This window comes from Cryptomeria japonica, chromosome 8, assembly GCF_030272615.1.
Source record: "Cryptomeria japonica chromosome 8, Sugi_1.0, whole genome shotgun sequence".
Taxonomy (NCBI): Eukaryota; Viridiplantae; Streptophyta; class Pinopsida; order Cupressales; family Cupressaceae; genus Cryptomeria; species Cryptomeria japonica.
This window is the reverse complement of record NC_081412.1, coordinates 449,102,992-449,126,858: the sequence shown is the minus strand read 5'-3', so window position 1 is coordinate 449,126,858 and position 23,867 is coordinate 449,102,992.

The window sequence follows — 23,867 nt, the reverse complement described above, 5'->3', positions numbered from 1 at the left end:
CAGTATGATGCATTACAGTCCTTAGACTATTGGTGTTTTGCAGAAAGTGATTAACGATCTAAAGCGGTATGTTGACCCCAAGCAGTTCGAAGATCTCAAGCAGTACGAAGGATCAAAGCGACGGAACACATATTTCCCAGTCTTCTTTTTGTCAAACCGACAACCAGTATTTTGCTTGAACCGGTATTTTGTATGAACCGGTAATACTCTGTGATGAGTTACCATCCACCGACTGTTTGACGGTGCCGACACTTCAATGGTTTTTTTTGTGTCGTGTTACCAGATACATCTAGATGCATTGAACCTAGGAAATTGTAATGTAATCCTATTAGACCGACATGAAATCAGAATCCTTTATAAGGACATCATGTCTAGGGTTTTAAGTTGTTGTTGCGATTGATGTTGTTGCTAGGGTTTAAGGTGGTTGAGGAGTCAGAGAGAGTATGAATGTGTAGAAGACTAAAGTAATGCTGGAATGCATTAGGAATGAGCTATTAAGGATCTAACCAAGCAATCTATGCTATTTGCTAGATCACTCACTTGTTGATTACTCACATCTTTGACAAGTTTGTAGCCCTTAACCAGGTAGGCCCAAAAGCCTCTTGTAAATCCTCTAACAAGGTGGTTCACATCTGTGGATCTAAAATCCTCTAGCAAGGTAGTCTTTAATCAGACTTATCTCCTAATAGAGATTGAGATTCCTAATAGGATCTGTTCTCGTAAAGAACATTGTAAGACCTTAACCGGTCTGGTTCCTATTCTGCAGATAGTTACTTGTGAGTTCCATCTCACCGTGGTTTTTCCCATTTGGGTTTCCACGTCAAAATCTCTTGTGTTATGGTGTTTGTACTTCTGTGGGTGAATGCATTATTTTCTATTTGGTTTGCATGTGTGCTAATCGATTTGTCTGCTAAACTGCTTTACCGGTTTACTATTAGTCTTGCAAAGTGTTTAAGTGCAAAGATTTTTGGCATACTAATTCACCCCCCCCTCTTAGTATTCATCATCCACATCAAAACATCTTGTGTTATGGTGATTGTGCTTTTGTGGGTGAAGGATTTATTTTCTATTTAGCTTGTTTATGTTTTAATCGGTTTATTGTTTAATCTGCTACATCGGTCTGCAGTTAAACTGCTTAAGAGTTTGTTTAAGATTTTTGGCATACTAAATCACCCCCCTCCACCCCCTCTTAGTATTCATCACACTACCTACAAAATCATCAACAAAACATTACAAAAATGTTTGAACTGAAGAACAACATCTATAAATTCCCAAATATAGTTCTAGTTAAGCATAATATACTGTGTGCGGGAAAAGTGGGGGGATGAAACAGAAAATGTGATTTCAAACTGGTCCACACACCAATGGGACTCTTGAGGCAAGTTATGGAGTTATATTGAATAAATCAACTTCCCAAGGGATGTTTCATTGTTCTCTATCTCACAAGACCCCTCAAGCCAAAGCCTTTGCTCTCAGATCACTAAGCAAAGTGACTTAGGGATGACAATCATGAAAATGAGGGATACTGATCAATCTAGCATGGATGCATTCCTAGTTATGCATGATACTAAGTCTAACATGATTTAAACTAGCATGGATATGATAACAAAATGAAAGGATTAGTAACAAAACTATCCTAGCATGTTATACTAGTCTACCATGATTATTTTGTGATAATGCCAATGCCTATTTAAGATGCTATGAAGATTATTTCTATCAAAGAGAGGCTAAATGCTTGATAAAAAAAAAAAGATTTAGATTAGATGCTTAGTAAAATGTCTATAAGTTTGATACTAAAGACTTGGATATGAAAATGGAGGAATGAGGGCTCTATTTATAGGAAAAATAGGGCAATGAAGGGTCAAGATTGGATAATCTTAACAAGGGCCAGGATTGAAAGTTATCAATCCATATTTACAATTCTCACCAATGAAATGGTGACAATTGTCAACATAATACTACTTGAGAGGAGATGTAGGAAGTATTAAATGCTTGAGAAGACCTCATGGTTACCTTAGGGGGTAAGGGTTAAGGTTAGATTAAGGTTATCCATTGGATAAAGCTTTTACCCAAAGGATAAACTCTTGTGCAAGGGTTAAAGGAATAACCATGGTCAAAGAAATGAATGCTTGATGAGACCCCAAGGTTAGATGTGGGTTGAGTTAGAGAGAAAGTCTCTAATCATGCAAGAGGGTTGGGTTAACCATTAATGGTTTGAAAGACTTTCAAGGTTAACTTGTTGAAGACATAAAGCCTTTAATGGTTTTCAAAGACTTTGAGGGTTTGAGAAGTGACTTCCCTTTGTTTAGGGATGTGACAATATTTAGAAGATGGGTTAGGCTAAATTAGAAGTGATTAGAATAATCTAGAAGGGGAATTAGAGAGGCAAGTGGGAGATGTAGGAGAATGCAAGTGGATGGAGGGAAATTTTAATTAAAATAAATTACTTTATTTCAATCAAAAGGAAGCAACTTGCATAAATACAAGTGGGGGATTTAAATAAATAAATTAGATTGATTTATTTGCAATAAACAATTTAATTAAGTGTAAATTTAATTAAAAGGGGAAAAGGGGGAATTAATTAAATAAAGTGATTTATTTAATTAAAGGCTATGAGAGACCTAGGTGAATTTAATTAAAAAAATTGAATAACTTATTTAATCAAATAGATGAATGTGAATAATTTAATTCAAATAGAATTTAATTAAATAGAGGAATGGGGTTAAAATGAATATTAAATATTCACTTAGGAAAGTGGTCATTTTTATATGTCTACATTTTGCCCCTCTTTGAAGTGACGTGTGTGCACATGTTGATTCAAAGAAAATTTTGCCCGATATGATGTTTGTGTCGAGATGTCGATATGATGCCCCAGATTTGATGAACGATATTGATGATGCCCCCTCAAGAGATGGATCAAAGATTGTGAAAATTTTGTTGATTTGATAAGCGTTTTTTAATTGATTGCAATATGAGAATATTGACTACGTTGAATGCATATTGATTGATTCATCTCCCGATAATGATGTTGATAGAAATGATGAAGACTAATGTGGGCATAGCACATACATGTCCCACACATCCACCTAGGTCGCATTGGTATGAATCCCGATTGTTGATATGGTTCAAGTGTTGATGTGGGTCTTGATTCGATATGGGTCCTGATTTGGTATGGGTCTTGATTTGATGCTTGCGATATGGATCTTGATGTTGCTTTTGATATGGGTCTTTAATTTGATTGATTTTGATATGGGACTTGATATTTCTTTCGATATGATATCCAAGGACTTTAGACATTTATTTGTTCCATCTGATGATTGGTTTTGATTGATTTCCTTTAGATCAGCATGTGGTCACACATGTGCATGATGATATGATATGGATGCAGCGATTTTGATTTTGATGAGCTATATGATATGCTTTTAATCTATGACTTTTACAGATGATGATGTAGATGATGGTTGAATTTGATGAATGCATATATTTCTAACATGTTGTCGATATGATATGCTCATGTAAGGGAATAATGATATGATCAATCATATGGATTAGATTGATAAGATTGATTGGAATTGATAAGATTGAGATCAAGTCTGGGTTCAAGTATGACACCTCCTGTATAAGACATGGATGATTGAGCGTCTGGTTTCAGGAATGATACTGCCTGTATAAGACAAAGATGATCGAACGGCTAGTTTCAGGAATGATACCACCTGTATAAGACATGGATGATCGAGCATCTAGTTTTAGGAACAATATATCCTATATAAGAGTTGATCAAAACGTCTAGTTTTAGGAATGATATATCCTGTATAAGAGCTGATCAAAACATGTGGTTTTAGGAATGATATATCATGTATAAGAGTTGATCAAAACATCTGGTTTCAGGAAAGATACATCATGTATAAGACATGATAGAAGATAGTTTGGAAGAATGATGAAGATATGAAAGTGAAGAAAGATTCCATGATGATACGATAGATATGCATGTGATGGATGCAATGATGAATGATGATTGATGATTGATAGGAATTATGTTTCGATGTGAGATTCTATGAGGATGATTTGATGCTTAGATAATAATACTCTTGATTTTGATTATGATGTGAATGTATGATTCATGATTTTGATAAGCAAAATGTGATGATGCCTTGCTTTGATTTATGAGATGTATGATAATGATATGATGTGAGATGTATCTTGACAATGAGATGTATGATAATGATATGATGATAATGATAATGAAATGATACTAATGCAAGATGAAAATGATACACAACTAAATGCAAGTGTAAAATGATAATGATGTGCAGCTAAATGAAAGTGTAAAATGGTATGTATCTAATTTGATCACCCTCTTTTTCTTGTTGTCATTCCTGTGTAGTCACATGTTTTTGCTTTATTTTTGTTTGTCATCATTGAGCTTTTGATATGTTGGGATTTTATACAAGTATAATGGTATAATTGAACCATAATGACCTTAGTAAAACTTACATGGATTTTGATATTGCAATATGGCACAAGCATTAAGGTATAATTGAACCAAGACAACCTGAGTGTTGCTTGCATATAAACAGAAAAGATTGAACCATTTGTATGCGCAAAGTGGAACAATGTCTTCAGTTATATGTTTTGAATCATGTCTCGAGACAAAATTTGCATAGTACAAATGATCGCCTCACAGATAGAAAACCAAAAAAAAAATCACTCTCTGGCCACTTCCTCTAGCTCGATGCATCGTTGAGAAAATTTAGGAGATCCAATAATTCAAAAAAAGTTCAAGTGAAAAATAGTCAAAACTTCATGCGAGATGTAAACAAATTATATTTCAGAAAATCATCCATCATGTGTGTTGAAGTTGTTAATTGGGTCAGTGTTTTGTTTTCCCGGCTGTTGAGCTTTTGCTTGACAGGATTTGCCTGGCATGTTGTGATTCTTGTTTGCTTGAAGTCAGAGGAATGTTACCCCTAGTTATAGATACCGATCGATGTGGATATTTATAGTGATTACCAAACCATGGTGGGATATAATGAACTGATCTTCAGATAAGCAAGGACAGTGACTACGCTAAGTATGTCTAGGATAATGTCGCGTATAAAGTGTTGGGTGATGGCCATTAGCTTTGACTTTGGATGCAAAAGATATGAGTAATGATAGAGGATTTGTTCCCTCACAAATAGCTCATGTTGCCAGGTTTTCACCACTTGTTTTTATTGCACCTTTTTGTTGTTTTGATTTTTTTTTATTTTTCACTTTTCCCATGCATTAGACCACTCAAGTATAGAATTTCTTCAGATGGATGTTGTTGGTAGGTTCATTGAGAACATTGCCTTCTGAAGTTGTAAGTTGATAGGCACCTGATCTATAGGTTGATATAATGACATAGGGACCCAACCAGTTAGGCTCAAATTTCCCCTTCTTTTCTCGATCCTGTTGATTTCTGGGATTTTCTTTGAGTACGAGATCACCAACTTTGAAAATCCTAGGGATGAATTTGTGGTTGTAGCTTCTGCACATGCGTTGCTGGTATGCTTTGAGGTGATTATAGGCATGTTGTCATTTTTCATCCAGAAGCTTGAGTTCTTGCAATCTGTTGACCCGATACTCCTCATCTAGAATGAGGCCTTTTAAAGATACTCTGAGTGATGGAATTTCTACCTCAAGAGGTAAAATTGCTTCTAATCCATATATCAATGAATATGCCGTAGCTCCTGTAGGTGTCTGAATGCTAGTCATGTATGCCCAGAGTGTCGAATTGAGTTGCACATGCCAATCCTTTCCTACATCATTTACTGTCTTCTTTAGGATTTTCAATATTGTTTTATTTGATGCCTCTGCTTGACCATTCCCCTGTGGGTAGTAAGGTGTAGAAAAACAATGTTGGATTTTGAATCGTTCACATAATTCTCGTACATCCTGATTTTTGAAGGGACGCCCGTTGTCTGTTATAATAGAATTGGGGATGCCATATATGTAAATTAGATAATTGAGAATAAAAGAAGCAATTTGTTTTCCAGTTACTGTGGTCATTGGGACTGCTTCAATCCATTTTGTAAAATACTTTGTTGCAGTGATAATGAACTTGTGTCTATTTGAAAAGGAAGGATGGATTTTCCCTACTAAATCAAGTCCCCACTAACAGAAAGGCCAAGATGTTGTAAATGGCTGCAATTCCTGTGCTGGTGCGTGGATAAGATTGCCATGGATTTGGCATTTAGGATATTTCTTTGTAAATTGATAAGTCTTTCTCCATTGTCATCTAGTAATATCCCATTCTCAGAAGTTTTTAAGCGAGAGTAGGACCACTTGAATGTGTACCACAGATACCCTTGTGAAGCTCATGTAAAGCATAGTCAGATTCATTATGATCAAGGCCATGAACAAGAGTACCATATAGACCTCGACAGTAAAGGGTATCAGCAGTTAAGGTATAACAGGTGGCTTTCTGGATAAAGTTGCATTTTTTATTTCAAGATAGGTCAATGGGTAGGGTATTGGTTTTAAGATACTCATATATTGTCCCATATAAAGGAGAGTCTGAACCGGTTAAGGCATAGATAACATGGGATGTAGAATTGTCATAGGTTGGGGAAAACAGTTGCTTTACCAGAAACTCATAATGACTCTGTTGCTCTAGAATTTGTAGTAGTGAAGCGATAGTAGCCATTGCATCGGCTGCTCTATTGTCCAACCTTGGTATTTGCTCGAAGGTGATGTGTACAAAATATTGTTTGAAGTAATCCACCATTCTTTTGTATGGTAGCAGCTTGTCATCCTTTGTCTGATATTCATTGTTGATCTAATTTATAACCAGTTGGGAATCTCCATAGACCTTCAATTCTGTGATTCTCCATTCTACGGCCATTTTGATTCCAATGACCAGTGCTTCATACTCAACGATGTTATTTGTGCATGGAAACATGAGTCTATATGATCTTGGTATTGTGTGCCCTTCAGGAGTGACGAACAAGATGTCAGCACTTGAGCCATGTTGAGTGTAGGAACCATCAAAGTACAGGGTCCATTGCTTGAGGGTAACAGTAAGGACATCCCTATCTAGAAATTTGACCTCCATTGGTTGATTATCTGGTAGTGGTGCTTCAGCTAATTGATCTACAATTACTTGTCCCTTGATAGCCCGATGCTCTGTGTATTGGATATCAAACTCACTGAGAATCATGACCCATTTAGCTAATCTACCTATAAGAGTTGCTTTGCTGAGTAAATACTTGAAAGGATCAATTTTTTCTACTAGCTTGATTGTGTGAGCTAGCATGTAATGTCAAAACTTTTGAGAGGCGAATACCATAGCTAAACAAGCCTTCTCAATGAATGTGTAATTCAGCTCATATCCATTTAATGTTCTAATGATGTAATAGATAGCTCGTTCCTTGCCTTCTTGATCTTTTTGTGCTAACACTACCCCCAATGATATGTTTGTTGTTGATATATAGAGAATAAGTGGCTTCCCTGCTATTGGTGGTACCAGAACTGGTGGATTCATTAGATATTACTTGATTTGATAGAATGATTCTGCACACTTGGCTTCCCATCTGAATGGTATGTTTTTATGTAGCGAATGATTGAATGGTAGACTTTTATCTACTAATTGGACTATTAATCGCCTGATAGATTGTAGTCGTCCTTGTAGAGATCTGAGTTGGCTAATATTCTTGGGAGGTGGCATCTCCATGATAGCTTGTACCTTTGCTGGATCTACTTCAATGCTCTTTGCTAACACAATGTAGCATAATAATTTGTTTGATGTCACCCCGAAGACACAATTCTTAGGGTTTAGCCTGACTTGGAATTTTTCCAATATTTGAAAGATTTTATATATTATGCCCAGATGTTCTGCACGGGTAAATGACTTAGCTAGTAAATCATCCACATAGTCCTCCATGAAGGTATGCATCATATCATGAAAGATTGTTGTCATTGCTCTTTGATAAGTTACCCCAGCATTCTTCAAGCCAAAAGGCATGGCATTCCAACAATACATTCCCCAAGGACAAGTTAACATTGTTTTATCTTGATCCTCTAGAGCTATCTTGATTTTATTATAGCCAGAGAAACCATCCATTAATGATAGCATTGCATGGTCTACTGTGAGGTCTACAATTATGTCGATGCTAGGAAAAGGAAACTCATCCTTTGGATAGGCTTTGTTAACATCTCTAAAATTTGTGCATATCCTGATGCTTCCATCTAGTTTTGAAACTGGCACAATGTTTCAAGTCCATTCAGCATAGTCTATAGGTCAAATAAATTTAATATCTAATAACTTCTTTACTTTAGCTTTGACCATTAATGCTACATGCGGATTCATCTTTCTTAACTTTTGTTTGACTGGCTTAGCTCCTGGAGAAATAGATAAATGATGCATGATTAAGTTTGGATCTATTATGGGAATATTTGCATTGGACCAAGCAAAATTGATTTTCTTTTCTTTGAAGAATCTGATAAACTCTGGCTTTTCTTCTTCTGTCTGAGATTCTGCTAGGTGTATGTTTTTAGTCATTTCTTCTGTACCAATTTTGATTGATTGAGTGGGCTCAATCAATATGGATGATCGCTCCTAATAGTGTTCAGGAAGAGTGTCAAGTCTCCCATCCTAGGTGCCTTAAAAAGGTTTTCACCCTCTGATGCATCCTTTACTCTGACTTTTTTGTGATCTAGTGCTACCATTGACTAGTTTTCAACATTAGATCCTTTATTTCTTTCATTTTTGTGACTGAGAGACTTGGCACCCTCCCGATTGCAAATATCATTATTTTGTTCGCTGGTAGATTTTATTTCTAAGTTGATAGTACATAGGTAATGGACAATGGATTCGTCATTTGGGAAAATAGGTATGTCATGGTGTTCAGGTTCATCCCAGTCTATGAGATCAAGAAATATGAGCGGTAAAGAGTCATTGGGTGGGTCGAGGTTGGCTGTGGTAAGTGTCATGATAGAGGTATCATTAAGGTTGTCTAGGATATTGGATAAGTTAATGATATTGTCAAGCTCTTCGATGATATCATCTTCCATGTAGACTTGCTCGTAGTGTCGCTACTCATTTTCCTTAGCTTCATAGATATGTTGTGGACCAAATTCAAGTATTCTAGACTTTGTGCCTTGTTCTTCCTAAGAAAGGGGTGTATGAATAGCACCTTAGGGGATATCTTCAGTAACATTTGAACAACTGCCCCATTCATAGTCATTAGAATCAGTTTCAGAAGTATTGTCCCAGAGTGTTTAAATGATGCTGACAGGTATGTTGTAAGGTGAAAAGAGATCCCTGATAATTGATACCAATCTGGTAGTTTTCTCTGATTCCGTATCAGAACTTGCCTGTACTCTTTGCATCTATTCATATTGATGAATACTAAGAGGGGGGGTGAATTAGTATGCCAAAAATCTCTACACTTTAACACTTTGCTAGACTAACAGTAAACCGGTAAAACAGTTTAGCAGACAAACCGATTAGCACACATGCAAACCAAATAGCAAATCATGCATTCACCCATAGAAGCACAAACACCATAACACAAGATATTTTGACGTGGAAACCCAAATGGGAAAAACCACGGTGAGATGGAACTCACAAGTAACTATCTGTAGAATAGGAACCAGACTGGTTAAGGTCATACAATGTTCTTTACTAGAACAAATCCTGTTAGGAATCTCAATCTCTGTTAGGAGATAAGTCTGATTAAAGACTACCTTGCTAGAGGATTTTAGATCCACAGATGTGAACCACCTTGTTAGAGGATTTACAAGAGGCTTTTGGGCCTATCCAGTTAAGGGCTACAGACTTGTCGAAGATGTGAGTAATCAACAAGTGAGTGATCTAGCAAATAGCACAGATTGCTTAGTTAGATCCTTGATAGCTCGTTCCTAATGCATTCTATCATTACTTCAGTCTTCTACACATTCATACTCTCTCTAACTCCTCAACCACCTTAAACCCTAGCAACAACATCAACAATAACAACAACCTAAAACCCTAGACATGATGTCCTTATAAAGGAATCTAATTTCATGTCGGTCCATTAGGATTACAATACAATTTCCTAGGTTCAATGCATCTAGTCGTATCTAGTAACACGACACAAAAAGCACTGTTAAAGTGTCGGCACTGTCAAACAATCGATGGATGGTAACTCATCACAAAATGTCGGTTGATAACTCATCACAGAGTATTACCGGTTCATATAAAATATCAATTCAAGAAAAATGTCGGTTGCCGGTTTGACAAAATGAAAACTCTGAAATATGTGTTCTACCGCTTTGATCCTTCGTACCGCTTGAGATCCTCAAACCGCTTGGGGTTAACATACCGCATCAGATCGGTAATCACTTTTTGCAAAACACCAATAGACTAAGGACTATAATGCATCATATCGGTTGGAACATGTACTGGTTGAGCTTTTAGCTTATACATAAAAAAATGATCTCAATGGAAGTGTGTGTCCATCAATGACAATCATAACATAATCATCAAAAATGCCAACACATATACTATTTCTCCTTGGGGAGTAGTGATTTCTTCAGGAGGTGATCCTTCCTTGTTTTGAATAGGTTCTTGAACATGGTGGACTTCCTCATAAGATGCTTCTTCTCTTTGAATGGCCAACTCCTCTTGTTGTTTCTCTTTTTCTTGGTGTTCTCGCTCTTTCCTTATTGTTTTTTTTGCTTGGTATAGTGCCTCTTGCCATGACTCCTCATTGTATTTCTTCTTTGCTTTCCACTGAGGTTTTTGATATTTATTTTGCTTCTGCCTTGGGGGTAGACTGTGTCCATATCCCAGTCTTGTTTTGTCTCAAGAAAACTGTGAAGGAGGGTCCAATGGTTCTGTAATGCCTTCTTGACACTTGCTTATAGGTCCTTTGCCATTGTATCCCATCTATTGCATGATCAGGAATCCTTTTCCATAGTATTGTGTTGGTATGGCTACCTCCATAGTAGTAACTTTGACTTCTTCCTCATCCTTGTATAGCCAGCTAAGGATGTCTTTCTCTTCTGATTCATGTGCTAGGGTGCCCAATTGAATGAACCTGCCATCAAACTTGGTGATGGGTTGTGTTTCTTGATGTGTCGATGTAGAAGGTTGTCCATGGGATTTTGGTGATGCTGGTAACTTGGATAGACACATGGGTTCGAAAGAGTATTCTCAGATGCCTTACTCTTTGATTTTCATCTTTTGTTTTAAATCCATGGATAAATATTTGAGCTTTTCTTGATGATGATCTGGTGTTGAGGAAGTTTGGGCTTCCCTGTTGTGTGGAACCAAGTTGTCTTGGGCTGCCCCCATAGCATTGTAATGTTGAAAGGGGCTATTGTCAGCAGAGATGGAAATATCCTACCCATTATATGGGAATTTGACACACTGATGGTAAGTTGATGGTACTTCTTGCATTTCATGTATCCAAGGACGACCCAATAAAATATTGTATGTTAGGTCTATGTCTAAGACTTGGCACATAGTGTCTCTTTGTATCGGTCCTACCTGAATAGGTAGTATCACTGTTACCTTGGATGATCTCTCTTCATCATCATATGCCTTGATGCTGATCTTTTTGTGTGGATCAATCGACTGCTCAAAGAAGCCTAATGCACGGATAAGTTTTAAGGTACAGATATTGAGACCAGCTCCTCCATCTATTAATACTCTTTTAACTCGATGTTTGTAGACTGACTTCAATATGAAGGGGAGTATTATGTGGATGACTCAAAGAGATATTATCATGTTTAGAAAAGGTGATATTATGAGGCCCTATCATGTGAGCCACCATGGCTTGAAATTTGTCAATATCCAGATCTTGAGGTACATTTGTTTCAACTAGTGCTTGTTCCAAGATGTCCTTATGTTTTGGCAAGAGTTTGAGTAACTCGAGTATGGATATCTGAGGAGGAGTTCTCCATAGTTGAATTACCAAACCATATAGAGTCTTGGGGATAGTGGTTGATGTTGATGTATGCCCTTTCAAGACATATTTTTGAGCTCGAGTTGTCACATTTATTGATGTATGGTCTTGTTTGCCTTTGATCTTTATGACATTTATCTGATTATCCTCTGTTGATATATGATTGATAGTGTTTTTGTATAGATAATTTATGTGAGCTCCCCGTTTATCATTTGATGATGAAGCTCCTTCTTTGTTGTAATTTGGAAGAGGATTTTTAAAGGCATCATGATCACCATTCATTTTGAGACCATCAAACATTAAATCACCTCTATTGATCATATATTGAACAATGTTTTTAAGCCTCATGCAATCATTTGTGTGATGTCCTTTGTTTCGATGAAAATCACATAAATGCGAGTCATTCCACCAAGGTGGTTTGATCTGGGGTTTGAAATTATTGATGGATGGTAATCTGATGATCTTGTTTGCCAGGAGTTCGCGGAATGTTGATTCTAAGGATTGCCCCAATAGTGTGTAAATGCGTCTATTTGGAAAATTGTTGGTGTTACCCCTCAAATTTGGATTAGGTCCTTGATTTGTGTTGTTGCCTTGGGTATTGTTGGTGGTGTTTGTATTTGAAGGTCCCTAATTGGTATTTGGTGGATAAGTGTTAGTTCCTTGGTTAACACCCTTTTGATTCTTGGTAGCCTGAGGATGACCTGATAAAGCCAATACTGGTTGTTTGGACTTCATTTCATTAGCATCAGTTCCTCCCTCATTAACAGTGTTTTTGTTTCTAGTCCAAAATCTAGATTTGCCTAAAGTGATATTGTTGTTTTGATTGTTAAATGAGAGTTGGATGAATTAGTTCCTTCTTTGAAAAACTTCAATGTTCCTTTCTTGATGCATGCTTCCTCTACTTGGATTCTGTTTTTGATTAACTTGGCAAAAGATGGTATGCACTAGAGCTTGAGTATATAACTCATCTCACTATTTAGATTGTCGATGAAAATTTCCATCTTTTCCTTTTTAGGCACATCTCAAGGATATCTCGAAACCATCTATCTCCAGCTTTGAAGAAACACCATGAATGTTTCATTGTTTTTCTGTTTGGTATTACATACATCCAGCATGATTATTGCATGTTAAATATTGTAGGAGTATTGTGTGATAAATTTATTGACCAACTCATCAAAGAATCTGATGAGAGGTGTAATTTTAGACCACCACTCCATTGTTTGCCCTCCCAAACTTCTTCGGAATAGCCTCATCAAATAAGTATCATCGTGAGAAAATTCAAGGCTCATGGTACAAAACTCTCGAACATGATCATGGGGATCACTCTTACCATCATACTTATCATATTTGGGTATATCTGAATTCAGGGGAAAAGGTATCATGTTTAATCTCCTATCAAAGGGGTAAGGACAAATTTCATTTAAGGAATATCATATTGTGGTCCCCTATTGCATGTCCTGCATTTGTCTTTGCATCATTTTCATTTGTTGTGTAAGAGCAACCAAGGGCGCATTTGTTTGTCGAGGGAAGGGTTCTTCTCTTCCATTATCCCTAGTTCGGGTATGGGTGTGTTCTGGTATGTTATGTTGTTCAGGTATGTTTTTCAGCATCACGGGTTTCCTCTTCTCTTTATTTTTCTTGATAAGCGTAATTTCGAGACCTTGTCCTAAATATTTCAGTATCAAAGTCTTCAGGAAGTCTAACTCCTTTGCTTGTTAGCATGAGCATGTATTTTTCTTTGTCAGCTTCTATGAGTCTTTCCATAAGTTTTTGGAACGAGGGGTTTTCTTGACATTCTTGAAGGAGCTCCTTAGTGATCTTTGTTTCTCCTAAATCAGTATAATCAAATGGGTTTGATAATCTTTAACTCATACTGGACTCTGGTTGTGTTTCACTTTGCTTGTTTCGTTGAGACCGAGTGACAGCAGGCATCTAGTAGAAGCTTTCCATGACAGCAGGCATCTAGTAGAAGCTTTTCGTGACAAAGGGGACAAACTCCTCTTCTTCCTGTTGTTCAGGGATTGGTGGTTCAAATTGAGCTATGTTATAAGTGATGCAGACTTCTGGGAAGAAAGTGGGGTTGATCTTTCCTCCACGATTCAAGTGTTGACTGAATGCTGATTTTTGGCAAAAGATTCTGCCTTTTAATGGTTCTTCGTCAAATTCGTTTGACTTGTCTTGAAGATACAACCGCATATGATGGAGAAAGGTGCAATGTGATTTGAAGAGTTGATGATTTATGTAGAGAAATTTGTGTCATTTGGCAAGTGTTTTGGAACTAGGTTGTCATTTCTTCAACTTATTTTTGTGATGAAAACTTTTTCTTCTCAAAATATGAGGAGTGGTCATACACAAGGGATCAATGGTTTCCTTTGATTTGTTTGGATTGAGATACTTTGTTTGAAAACTTAAGCCTACTTTTATCGAGTACAGGTTTAGATTTGCCTCCACGACAAAGTGTGTCAAATGATATGGAATAAGAGTTTCCCGAAATGGAGATTCTATTTGACGACTTAAGTGTAAACTAGGTATGTTTAGTTGATGGAATCTGTTTAGTTGTTGGACCTTTTGATCAATGTGATGATTTTACCTGATATTTTATTGGAGAAATTTTTATCTCTAGCTAGTTTTAGTTCTCACAATTTTGTTCTAAAGACACTTGCTGAATTGTTTGGAGTATTTCTCGGATGTTCTGGTTCAAATTTTGATTGGTGAGTTTGACTAAGGATCCAAAAAGGTATTCAAGACTGATGATAATTTTTTTTTTAAATGCTTAGTTTACTCTTTGTTTTTCTAAGTTTTACCTATACACTAAGACAGAGACCGGATGTTCTACTGTGTGATCTAGATGCACTATTCAAAGCCACCTATGCGCTAAGTTGTCTGTGTTATGTGCTAACTCAGAGTTTTGAATTTTTTTGACAGGGATGGTTATGCACTGATATGTCCTGACTATGCGCTAAAGTTCAGATTCAAAGCGCTAAGGTTTTCCCCCAATGCGCTAGACTAATGCCTGAAAGTGCTAATATGGTTTCCCGAAGCGCTAGTGAAAAATTTATCAGGAAAAGAAGTGTTATGCACTAACTTGATGGATAAAAGTGCTAAAGTTGGGCTAGTATGCACTAAACAATGCTTCCAATGCACTAAGAAGTTTCTCTTATGCGCTAAACTTTCCTGATTGTTCTGTTTTTTATCTTTTGGTAGTTTTTAACACTTGTTTGATTTTTTATGGATGATTTTCTGAGAATATAAACTGAAAACACAGCATGAAAAAGACAACTAATTTTGCCTATTCTAAATAGATAGTGTATGTTCTGCGAGGATGTGTTCAAATCCTCAATGTTTTCACAGGTTTGGATTCAAAGAAGACAAATCAGACAAACTCTTTAGTCAAGGGTCATCAACAATATCATAGCCCACTAGTCTCGATACTTCGTCAGCTCAAACAGTCGTGTCACCCCCTAGGGGGTGCTCATTTTTTTGCCTTTTGCCAGAAACTAACCCAAAGTAATTGCTTCACAATTGGGTAGTTATCTTGGGAGATATATGGTGAGTAATCTTGGGGGTGGATTCTTCCCCACCCTTGTACTATGATATTGAGGATGTTTGGACACTGACTCGGCCCAAGGTTTCTATTGATAAAGTTCGTAATCAAGCTTCATGTTCGGTCTTTAGTGATAAACTCTCTCGGGAGGCTTCCCAACCTTTAGAACAAAGGCTTTATGTATCATAAAGATACTGGGGAAGGCTAATCGCTGAGCAAAATCGTTGAAGGGACTTTCGTCATCCTCCACTTTTGATTATAGTGGGTTGGAACACTTGGCGATAAAGTCGTTTCCCACTTAGGTCGTTCCCCTCTCACTGACCATTTAAATGGCGATCTAAGAGCAACTCAGGAGGGCAGGCCTACTAAAGGTTGTAAGTACTTTGAAATTAATAAAGCATAAGAATGGTTTGGCTTTTTGGTCACCTAGTTAAGGGGAGAGCATATACCTTCCACTTTCGAGACAAGACAATCAAGTTGTTCTTTTTATCCTTTCAACTCAGTGATTTTCTAAAATCTATATGGAGATTTTGCTCCAAAAAAGCATGGTGTTCCTTTTAAACCTCCAAATCAATGATTTTTTATCTAAGTAAAGAAATCCTAGTCGACAAAGCAAATTCGCGATATTGGGTCAACAAAACGTAAATTCGAAAGGGGAAAGATTTCCCTCTTTTTGCTTAAACTTTTGAAAGTGAGATTCTTTTACTTGCACAAAGAAAAATGGATTCTTTTAAACACCAAAGGATGGTGAGGTTCATTTTAAATTTTGCAAAATAAAAGTTGCCTTGATCTTTTTATAGCTTCCCAAAATGAAATGTTTTCTTCCTAAGAAAGAAAGAAAATGGTCTTTTGTTGTTCTTTTTACCTTGCAAAGATTTGATAAATTTTAAGCCCAAAGGAAATATTTGATTAATTTTAAGCCCAATAGAAAGATTTAATTAATTTTAAGCCAAAAAGAAAGATGTGTTCTTTTTATCCAACTTTTAAAAATCTTTAAAAAATTAAAATTTCTAATTCTAACTCCTTCAACCTGCAAGAAACAATTAAAACCTACAGCAAAAAAAGAAGTTAGTAAAAATTTGAAATCTAAGGTGGCCTTCCACAAGCCTAAAATGATATTTCTCTGTTACAAAATTTTTGTTTTGTTCTGTCAATCCTATGCGCTAAAGTTCAGACTGAATGCACTACAAAAAGGAATGCATGCGGTGACGAACAGACCGGATGTGCTAAGTTGTTGCTTGGATGCACTGAACCGATACTTCAAAGTGTAATATTTATTAGTTACCAGTGGAATAGTGATGCGCTAATAAGACTGCAAGATGCACTAAGTTTTGGATTCGACGCGCTAAATAGTACTCAGGATGCGCTAACAAATAGCCTGAATGCACTAAAGAATGGTACCAACGCACTAATTCAGATTTTCCGCATGCCTAGAATGTTAGTCCTGCATTAAAAATGATGTTATAAATGGGGTTATACCCCATGGTGGGCGCCAAAAATGTGTGCAGGAAAAGTGGGGGGATGAAACAGAAAATGTCATTTCAAACTAGTCCACACACCAATGGGACTCTTGGTGCAAGTTATGAAGTTATATTGAATAACTCAACTTCCCAAGGGATCTTCCATTATTCTCTATCTCACAAGACCCCTCAAGCCAATTCCTTTGCTCTCGGATCATTGAGCAAAGTGACTTAGGGATGACAATCATGAAAATGAAGGATACTGATCAATCTAGCATGGATGCATTCCTAGTCATGCATGATACTAAGTCTAACATGATTTAAACTAGCATGGATGTGATAACAAAGTGAAAGGATTAGTAACAAAACTATCCTAGCATGATATACTAGTCTACCATGATTATTATTTGATAATGCCAATGCCTATTTAAGATGCTATGAAGATTATTTCTATCAAAGAGAGGCTAAATGCTTGATAAAAAAAATGATTTAGATTAGATGCTTAGTAAAATGTCTATAAGTTTGATACTAAAGACTTGGATATGAAAATTGAAGAATGAGGACTCTATTTATAGGAAAAACAGGGCAATGAAGGGTCAAGATTGGATAATCTTAACAAGGGCTAGGATTGAAAGTTATCAATCCATGTTTACAATTCTCACCAATGAAATGGTGACAATTGTCAACATAAAACTGCTTGAGAGGAGATGTAAGAAGCATTAAATGCTTGAGAAGACCTGATGGTTACCTTAGGGGGTAAGGGTAAGGTTAGGTTAAGGTTATCCATTGGATAAAGGTTTTACCCAAAGGATAAACTCTTGTGCAAGGGTTAAAGGAATAACCATGGTCAAAGCAATGAATGCTTGATGAGACCCCTGGGTTAGATGTGGGTTGAGTTAGAGAGAAACTCTCTAATCATGCAAGAGGGTTGAGTTAACCATTAATGGTTTGGAAGACTTTCAAGGTTAACTTGTTGAAGACATAAAGCCTTTAATGGTTTTCAAAGACTTTGAGGGTTTGAGAAGTGACTTCCCTTTGTTTAGGGATGTGACGATATTTAGAAGATGGGTTAGGCTAAATTAGAAGTGGTTAGAAGAATCTAGAAGAGGGTTTAGAGAGGCAAGTGGGAGATGTAGAAAAATGCAAGTGGATGGAGGGGAATTTTAATTAAAATAAATTACTTTATTTCAATCAAAAGGAAGCAACTTGCATAAATACAAGTGGGGGATTTAAATAAATAAATTAGATTTATTTCAATTTAATTAAGTTTGAATTTAATTAAAAGGGGAAAAGGGGGAATTAATTAAATAAAGTGATTTATTTAATTAAAGGCTATGAGAGACCTAGGTGAATTTAATTAAATAAATTGAATAAAACTTATTTAACCAAATAGACGAATGTGAATAATTTAATTAAAATAGAATTTAATTAAATAGAGGAATGGGGTTAAAATGAATATTAAATATTCACTTAGGAAAGTGGTCATTTTTATACGTCTACATATATATATTTCATACACTTCATCTCTCACTGCTTTGTTACACTGTTTTGTCAAAGATCCGGAGCATAAATCTATATCCTACGCACGTGAAACTACACACAATCAATCACCTAGCACACACTCTATATCAAAATAATTAAATATATCAGTTATATATATTCATAACAAGAAATTAGATCTATCACTAGTTGGTTCATGAAGACTTAGAACATTATTCAAACGTGTACAACCTGTCGGAAAAATTTGAACATAAATACTAATGCGGACCAAAATAATTGTTCACATGTTGCCACAAATGTCAGCCAAACCTCCTGGATCACAAAACCAATCACCAAAACCACTCCACTTAATTTGCATAAGGATTATCCATACAAGTCAATCGTTTTGCACTGTCAAACCAAAAATAGGTACTCAAAAGATTCTATCTTGCACACTAATCATCACCAAAGACCAAAACTCTGGAATAGGGTAGTCCAAACATCCATCAACCTTCCCATAGATATAAAATACAAAATCTTAAGCGAAAAAGGAGTACCGACCAAAATACGAAACACTGTCAAATGCTTTGTTCTTAGCTTGTCGGACTTGAACAAATCTCCAATTTGACTTCTGGTATGATCAAATAAGCAATGTAGATGAGTACACTGACTTGTTTTTGAGTCAATGTAATCATATATGTGTGAGAGAGTGTTTCATCAATGACAACAAGTGATGAATACATTACAATCATCATCAAGCCAACAATCTACCCCTTTGGCATTGATGGCAACACTTAGAAAATTTTAGAGTAATACAATACCACTAAGTGTGCATACAAAAAAAATTTACACATATACTCATACTCCCCCTTAATGAAATACTCCCCCTTAATGCATGCATTAATACAAAATTTTCAAAAACACACATACATATTTCTACTCTTCCTTTGACAACAATGCCAAAATGAAAAAGTAAAATATATACATATATATATAAAATCTGTATCAAAGTGTGCAGCATATATTAACAACTTAAAAAATTTCATGCATTGGCTAATCTCATAAAAATATCATTGAAGTTCCACATCATCTGTGATAATGCATTTTCCCATGATTCCAGTATGTTAGTAGTATACTCAAATGTAGACATCAGTTGGGAATGAAATTCTTCCATTGAGTCTAGCGTGCAGGTTTCAGGAGTAGCAAGAATAGCTTCTGCTTTGGAGTAGGCTCTTTGAAGAATGTCGACCTGTAATGTGAGCAGACTCTTGATCTCTTTTAGAGATCAGAGTCTCTTAGCCTCCTCATTATCAGTCTTGTCCAATCTGTCATGCAAATCATCTAGAGACCGGTTAAAGGCATAAATGGAGTCTTAGAGTGGGACATGTGCCTTGCATATCCTTTCCATTTCTTGCTCGGTTTCAACTTGACTCTTAGAAATGTCAAAATAAAATAAAAAACATTGGAGTTAAAGGCAAGATACTTTCCTCCAGATTCAATAGCTTTTCTCAATAGACTTCCATTATAAGATAGAGGCATTTTGCCACTTTCAATGTTCTTAGCCAGTTTATCTCCATATTTCATCTTGTGACTCTTCTCAACAAACATTTGTGTATTATCTTCAAGTGACTTTATTTGATCAGATGCATCTGCAACTAACTGACCAAGTTTGCTAATGGGTGTAGGAAGATGTGCAACAACTATTTTCGGTAGTAAATCAAACAAAATTTCTATTGCATTTTGGATTGTCTCTGCTTCAATCCTTTTCTCTTTCAGTCTCTTCTTATGTGCTCGAGATTGCATAACATTAGCAATCTTCAACATTTTTGGTGCGCTCAAAGTGTTCATATCAATGGGTCCTGAAATACTTAAAGAATCATCATCATCATCTTCAAGTAGTTTCTGCTTCGCCGGTTCAGGAGGTACACTCTTAATGATAGCTCTCTCTGTGTTCTATTGTGTTGTCTCTTCAAGTAACTGAGTGACAGCTTTCTCAGTAGACTCCTTTTGAGTATTTTCAATGACCGGTGGAGATTGGGGTTTCTCCAGTCATTCTATTGCTGGTTCATTGTCCACTTTCAGTTGAATAGCTGGTTGATCAACTAATGTAACCTGTACTTCAGTAATTGAAGGAGGCTCCATATCTAGTGCAGTGTTGCCTTTAGATAGGTTCACTGTGTTATGAACATCTTCATCTACAAGAATAATATAATCATCCTTCTTCTTGATTGGATAGACTATGTCAGGTTGAACAATCTCCTCTTCATCCATTTCCGGTAGAGGAACATCATCTATAGTATTATCCTTATTTCTAGAGTGGGTGAGTTCTTCCCTCTGTTTGATTACATAGGCTATCTGATGTGTCTCAGATTCAATAAATTCCCTTTTTGCATTAAGAAGCTTCAATATTCTCATTTTGAAATCAAAATGTACTTTGTATTGCTCAACTAAAGTACTAATTCCATCTGAGGATAAATTAGGAAAATATTGTACAAATATTTCATCAATAATTTTCTTTTCCAATTGAATAACTTCTTCCCATTTATCTAAAAGAGTATTATACAAAGAGATTGAAATATCCTTTTCTAAGTCATGCGGAAATATATTGTAATGACCCAAATAAGTGATTACCTATTGAATGACTTGCTTCTGCTCATCTTCAGTGAAAGAATCAAAATATTCTTTGACATTGTCAAACCTATTTCTTCCTAGTGTCTTCATTGTTCTCTCAAAAAATGTGTCAGGTTTGTAGGTAGTTATATCAATAGGTGTAGTTACCTTTGGCACTACCTTTAAATTCTTGGGTGTTCTGTCAATTGCTTTTTCCTTATTTGGTTCTTCTTCAGAATCTGTTTCCTCGGACTCTGGTTGCAAAATCAATTTTTGATTTCTCTTCTTTGGTGCATTCTCCTTCTTTACATATACTTTAGGTGTTGGTTCCTTTTTGGTTAGGACACTCCGAGTCACCCTTGTGGTCTTTTTCACAAGAGATGTTTCATCAGACTTCTTTTTCTTTCCTTTCATATTAGCTATAGGTACAATACCGGTTTCTGTTGGTGCAACTTGGACTGCCACAATGTCCAATTTTTCCTGTTGTTTATCTCTAGGCGATGCTAACAGGTATTAGCATAGCCAACCAGTAAATCATGATTAACCTCATAGCTCATATCTTCCATCTCTTCCTTTCTGGGCTCAATTGCTTGCATCAAGCAAAAATCAGTGGTAACAGTGAAGACTATGTCTTTTGCAAAGTGTTTTACCAAATCTTTAGGTAATCTCATTCTCATGCTCATCTTTTTCTGAAATTCATTAAAATACTTATTCAAGGTAGCTGAAAATGTATTCTTCACAGCCTTAATGTTGTTCTTGATCTATGCATTGACTGGTAGGTCTTTTGATCATTCAATGTCTCCAATTATCGATAGGAAGTTCTGGAAATAGAAAAATAACCCAGCTAATAGTTGACCATATTTGAACTTTTGAGTGTTGTCCTTCTTAATAGATTGCAAATTTTGAAATAATTGCCCTCTGATGGCTTCGCAAAGATCATAATCTGCATTATCAACAATCATTCTATGTGTTGTATGAATTGCTATAGATGGAACACTATTAAGTTTACTGGAGTAAAATACCTAGTAGCCTATCACCATTGCTGCTAGTTTCACTGTAGGGTCTCTAATATTGTTTATAGAAAAAGCACACCTATCAGATGTAGAACCAATTAATTTGAAGACAGTATCCTTTGAAATTCATCTTAGCACAGGAATTTCACCGATTGAGAAATAACCAGTTACAACCTGAATAGCTTCCTTGGTTATTGTTTGAGTCCTTTTTAAATACATGTTCTCTCCGTGAACTCAACTCAAAATGATTCTGATGTGTTCTTCCTCAAAATCTTCAAGAAAGTAGGCAGCATTATGAAAACCTTTTTCAAAAACCCTAGCATATTTTGTTTCAATCTTTCTATTCTTATCACAGAGTGATTTCAATTGTGTATAAATATGTAGAGTTCCTAAATCTTCTATCTTGCAGTCTATATAACTAGACAAGTCACATTTGACCACAACACTGCTTGGGACTTGTGACAATGCATTATAAGACATAATTTGATCTGCCTTTAGAGCTTCCTTAGGTTCAACAGTGATCATCAACCTCTCTATAGACTTAGAAGTAGATGCCATTCTAGATAAGCAAGTTTCAAAGTGGTATACTCGAAGAAATACCTTATTTCTTGCACCTTGCTCCATTTCCCGGTTGAAATGTCCAAATGCACACCAGTTCGCCTCTTTGCAACTTTCGATTCAACTTAATTTCTCTAATCATGAAACAATTCACCAATTGACAACAAGACAATCTTATTCGACTCTGCAATCGCTTCAAATTCTTTCTCGAAAGAGTTAGGGTAAAAATGACAAAGTAAAACTTGTTTTTATCCTTTTTACCAACTGTAATAAATGCTTGCACTTTAGGTTACAAACCCTAATTTCACCGCTCAGGTGAAAAACCAGTTGATAACATGTCAACAAAAAGACAAAAATTCATGATTCAAAAATTCTTTCCCGCTCATTTTACAAGGGGTCTGGAGATGTTTTACCGTTAAGCTCCCCTTAGCCATGTTAAAACAAGCTTAAGTCATCGGTGTTGGGTTCTCTTCACTGGGTGAAGGAAAGTTTTTCCTTTAGGCAAGTCATCACTTTTCTTCTTCCAAATCTGATTCATATCCTCTTTGGTTTCCTCAACATCAACTTTCTGCTTTCCTTTCTGATCCTTGAAAGAGTTGACCGGTTTTCTATTTCTTGATCTACAAAATTTTGCTAAGTGCCTCGGTTTGTTGCAGTGGTAACAGACCATACCAGATGATCTCCAAGGTCCTACATTTCCTCTTCCTTTTCTTCTTCTACAATTCATAGCCACATGACCAAAGTTATTACAGAAGGTGCAAATAACATTTGTTACCTTTTCCACCTCGAATGGACTAAACTAGTTGTTGTAGGATCTTGGCCAGTTCAGGTTTACCCAGTTATCAAAGTTCCTTATCTGGTCACCATTTGGTCTTGGATGCATGTGTGGTACAGGATTGTTTGTTCCATATCTTCACTCAACATGTCTATGCCCATACATTCCACATGTGAAGCAATGACCTTCAAACTTTCTTGACACATTCCTAGCATTAGTATTGTAATTTGTATTTTTGTTAGGTTTGTCTCTACAAACATTTGCAGTATGACCAGGCTTATGGAAAACAAAGCAGACAAGTTTAAAAACCTTCTTACCGGTAGTCTTATTGACTCTAGGAGCATTTTTGTTCTTTGGATAGTTGCTCTTTGTACCAGAGGATTCACCTTTTTCAGTTGTTTGAAAACCGAGTCCAGAGATATCACCCTTCATTCTCTGTGATTGAATTTGTTCTTCCAGCATGGTAGAAATTTTGATGAACTTCTCCAATTTCTCATTGGCTTCAGTGAGCTTTTT